At 38.2% G+C, this 5,359-nt stretch overlaps 1 pseudogene; it reads left to right on the plus strand.

Annotated features, from left to right (window-relative positions):
* Positions 1–3,880: 3,880 nt before the first annotated feature.
* LOC137727583 (uncharacterized) lies at positions 3,881–5,157 on the plus strand (annotated as a pseudogene).
* Positions 5,158–5,359: the final 202 nt, after the last annotated feature.

The following is a 5,359-nucleotide window of genomic DNA, read 5'->3' on the forward strand; positions in this document are numbered from 1 at the left end:
GTTGGTATGTTCTTGTTTTCAAATTGCATGTGTTCTAGGGTTGAAGTAGGTAACTTTTGATGCTTGGAGCATTGCCAACATGTCTTACCATTCAGTTTCAAAGAGTAGCGCAGGCGCTCACCTTATGGTGGACGATCACGAAGGACCGGGTCTTATTAATCTTATGAGGTGAAATAGGTTTGATTCACATTTAGGAAGATAATGAACAACCTTGGGAGGTAAAACCATTCGCTTATGCACACCAAAGAGAGAGAGACAATATATTTGATCCGTTGGGTTCAAAAGTATGATAAGGAAAACAATGATCGTAGTACGACATCTATACACATACAACAGATATGAACTCTAACCTTTGAGTATTGAGTCCAAATGCTCAATGCGTAGGTTCTCCCTCCTCCGTTCCATTCTGTGGAAAACAACGATCTCCTGTCTTGCTTTCTTAGGGCATTCCTCCAGTTTCGATGCAAGCCGCACGCAGCTATCGCCGTGGAAACAAAACCGCTAGTGCAAGAGTTCTGCTATTTCGCTTATGAAATAAGAGATTGGCCAACCATAACAGAAAACAGAGAGATAAAAGCTCCTAATGATCACGATAAGGCTTTCTGCAGACTGTAACCAAGAACTACTGCATCATTTGATATTTGAGTCCATTGCACTACATATGCATTCTTTACCTGATATATCCCATGAAAAATGTCAGTAGCAGAGTTCGGATGTGAGCACCGGCCTTTTATTTCTCTTTCCGATTGTATGATACAGCGAAAACTGGATGCACAGAATTGATGATCAGAACGAGGGAAACAACAAGTGAACGATAAAATGTGCATTTCATATGATTCCCATGAAGAGGTAACACAACAGTCAAACAATTCTTATTATCCAACCTTCCAACATTTACATCGTATAAAGAATACAGGTCAATCAACTAGATATATTGATTATGAAACCCAAAGAATCTGCATAAAAGAGTGCGCTAACAATAGTCACCAATCATCGAACGATCGTCCTCAGTCCTCCGGCAATCCATCAAAGAAATCATCCCCCAACATTCCGTCAACCAAATTAAGCCAAAGATGATTATTACCGGCCAAGTCGTACATCAACTGGTCAAGGTCGGGAATTGGACCAAGCTCCTTGTAAGGATCCTCCTCCTCCTTTTCAGGAACCACCTTCTTCGATTTGTGCTTCTTTTGACGTCCTTGCTCTTGTGGGGCAGCTTCTTGTTTCCTCTTTTGCCCACGGAGGCTGGCAGTTTGTGTTTTGGTGACGGTGCGCATAGGCTTTAGAGGAGGGCCATTGGGAGAACAGAGAGCACGGACAACTGAACTGAAACTGTAAGTACAGGAACCCTGCGTCATGATCACACTTAAAGACTTAAAATGGGTCATTTTTGTTAATGACTAATCAGTGTGTACGATCCAACTCAAGAAACCCAACAAACAAACGAAGAAAATTGGATGTAATAAGAAAGATTGCAAATTTATAACCCACAAACTCTAGAAATCACAAAATTCAGAAACCCTAGAAATCGCCACCGCGTTTGGGGTCGTCCCTTTCCTGCACAACACATAGCGATTAAAATTACCAATTAACCAGAGCGATACAGAAAATACCTTCGAACGATTGAAAACTGGGTATCTTCAAGCAATTGGAGAGAGAGAGAGAGAGAGATCCGAAATGCAAACACCGATCAGATTTCAGATGAGAAAAGTGGCCGTCTCTTCCTTTCGCTGCCCCTTAATTGATGTACTGATCATTGAGAGAATCGGATCACGTTTTTTCGACCGTTGGGACTTTTAGAGCGAGAGGGAGATGGGATTTTGAAATGCAAAGCGGGCGCTGACGGGAGAAATAACGCGCTCGAAGGCGGTGCTTTAATTGAATACGGACAAAGCAACAATCTACCCAAACGGTTCAAATCCAGGGTAAATTAGTAATTACATGATGTAAATTTTTCTTGTTGCATTTACATTTTCTTATCGATATTACCTTTAAATTGAAAAATAATTAAATTCAATTGCTCAGATTCAACATTTTATAAATTAAACACTAGATAAAAGTCATACGTGGGCGTTTGAATATATGATAATGAAATAATACTTTCATTATGTTTTGATCAAACTACTTTACCTTTATTTATGTGTTTTTCTTAATTTCCAATTAAATATTTTATGTGCATTTTAAAAAATTATGAGTTTTTTTTTTTTAACAACGATAGTATCTACAATAAGGAGGTGGGGGAGTGAGTTAATCCTTACAATCGTTTGCCTTAATAATGTAGTTTAACTTTGCATTTGACGAGAATCGAAGAGTTTAATTTTTCTTCGGAAACATGACCTACATCCATTTCATGGAAAATGATCTCCTTTTCCTTTTTTTCCTTCTTAAAACAAATATGAGTCATCATGTCAATAAATAATTGGGGTTTGAGTTTTTCCGTCTCCTTGATATGATTTAAAACTAGTGAAGTTCTATGAAATGTATTTTGTGTTTTTATCTCTAGAGGTAAAGCTTCCTATTAAGAATTTATGTAATATATAAATTGTATAAAGTTTTAACATAATTTTTTTTTTTCAGGGTTACACATAACGTGTCGTTAGCTTTTTACATACCAAATTATATGATAATACAACATACGAGTAGCTTGGTACGTATCTAAACTAAAATTACATAACGTACCAAAATTTTGATTACATAACATACCAAAAATATAGCAAATTATTTGTGGTACATTTCTTCTTACGTTACGTTTAATATATATGTGCATGCATATATTACTCACACCATGTATGTAATATGATTTGGAATAATGCAATACATTTGTACGTTTAAAATATCACATTAAAATGCTTTTTTGTTTTTACAGAAATTTTATTGGTTTTTTTTTTTTTTGAAATATATTGAATTAATGGGACATAAATTAACAAAATTTTCTTTTACAAGATTTTAGGAGTGTGTTGTCTTTTATTTATTTATTTAATTAGTAAATTAAATTTTTTTTCCTGCCAAAATTAATTTAAATTGTTGAAAGTGGTTTGTTCAAATCTTTAAATGTCTAAGTTGTTTGACCAAGAAATTAAAAAAATAAAGCATCGAGATCAAAATGCTCCATTAACAAAACATTATTTGTGCAAGTGACTCTTTACCACAGTGATGAAAATGAAAAGATTAAAAAGAAAATCATGGCCATTAAGGTATTTTGAACAATTTTTGTCTACTTTTTTTTCGCTAGCGCAAGGCGGGTAATGAGGCCAAGAAGCTCCAACCATTTTCTTTTGATTTTGTTCTGGTTTGATGCATATGACCTTCATACATGCGGAGTGCGTGTGTGTGTGCAGAATAATCATTCAAATATTCTCCTTAAATTTGCATTAATTCAGATGAATTGCATTGGCATTTTCTTGGAAAAGGGGTACTGTTTTCTTCGGTAGATAAATGAATTTGTTAATTTCATAAATTCTTCGGTAGCAAAAACTGATAATTATTACCATTTCGGCAGACTGCAGTGCACTAGCATTCCTGAGAGAGAGAGAGAGAGAGAGAGAGAGAGAGAGAGAGAGTGAGTTTGTGTAATACCCCGCCTGATTTTATTATCCGACCCGGTTTCCGACTTCCAGTGGCGGGAGAGAGGCGGCGCTTGCGAGCTACAACGCGGGAGAAATATAGATATACTTTTCCTATCCACCGTAGGATATATCAAATTCTTTTGAATCCCTAACAACGTGACTATTTTGCACACCCAACGGCTACTTATGTGAAACGCGCCCAGCCGTTGGATGACATTAGATCCAACGGCAGAGGCTTGGGAAGAAAAAGTATATAATCACCCACTCCTGCAAGGAAAGATCTCACAGACTATTTCGCACCAAAACAAAGAAGGTCCTTGTCCTCATCAAACCCTAATTTCTTCCACTTTAATTCGAGAAACCCTAACTCGATCATGAACAGAAGACCTAACGACGTCTTAACAATGGAGGAGGAGGGTTATGGTGGTATTGTGCCGCTGGGTTTCTATGAAAATCCGCTACTGGGTTCTAACGGTATGCCGTTGGGTTTTCGGTTTCATCCGACCGATCAGGATTTGATCAGTTTCTTCCTTTATCACAGAGTCCTCCACAGAGAGTCGTTAATGGCGTACTGCAGCAATTTTAAGCTTATCTATGAGTTCGACCTCTTCGGCAAGACTCCACCCTGGGTGGTTTGGGAGAACTTTGGCGGACCGTGCGTTGACGCTCAAGATTTGTTCTTCTTCTGCCAACTCAAGAATAGAAGCGAGGCGCGCATCAAACGTGAAATTGACGCCGGAGGAACGTGGAGCGAATCCAATTCAAAGCCGGTTAAGGATTTGCAGAATGAAAAACCTATTGGGAAAAAGAGGAATTTGCGGTACGAGAAGGAAGGGTGTGAGCACGACGGTGACTGGCTCCTGGAAGAGTACAGTATACTTCCTAGTGTAGTTGGTGGCACTGATGACTCCGATCACGAAATTGGAAAGGTGGTTCTCTGCCGACTTAAAAAGAATTCTAGGAGTAGAAACAAGAAGAGTTGTTCGAATGCAACCCAACATGTGAACGAGGAGCGTGCAAAAAAGAGAGCAAGAAAAGAAGTCAAGGAGAAGCCGGTGAAAAAGAGAGCAAGAAAAGAAGCAAACGAGAAGCTGGCGAAAACAAAGGCAAGAAACGAAGTGGGATCACAATATACTGCTAGTGTGATCGCCCATACCATCGATGAAAGCAATTATAAGATGATTAGTTACGCTACTAATGATGATCAGCAGTGCATAAGCAACATTGACGGTAGTACGATGCCCGCAAATTTTTCTGATCATGATTATGTGCCGATAAGCTTGGTCAGCGAAGGTGGTGAGCAACTTTTGAAAGATGAAGACTTTCTTTTTGAGAACGGCGAAGAAATGTTTTTTGACCTTGACGATTTGTTTGCACCACCATTAGACTTGTGAATCTGCATGGTTGCAAGAGGAGCTGCCCTCGAATTGACGAAACTCAAGTGCCTTTGCCGTTGGATGGGATGAATTGTTGGAACGATTCTTTGTGGTTGGGCAATTGTGTTCAATGATCAGGAGAGGAGAAGCGCAGTTTTGATCACGAGAGATTGTAATTTCTTTCTTAGTTTATATATAAGATGTTTCTTTGATTTCTTCTTGTTATTGAGTTAATTCCTGAGCAAATTCGTTATAATGATAAATGTATAGACTGACAAGTTGGTTTTTAACATGAATTGAAAGTATGAAAAAGCACAGAAACTCATTGGCAGTACAATGAAAGAATCCGTGGCTGTAAATATTCGGTCGTAGCCAAGAAAAGATCAATCACATGTTTGTTCGGAAAAGTTTAATCAC

This window comes from Pyrus communis, chromosome 15 (assembly GCF_041283825.1).
Source record: "Pyrus communis isolate YQ-2024b chromosome 15, ASM4128382v1, whole genome shotgun sequence".
NCBI classification, from domain to species: Eukaryota; Viridiplantae; Streptophyta; class Magnoliopsida; order Rosales; family Rosaceae; genus Pyrus; species Pyrus communis.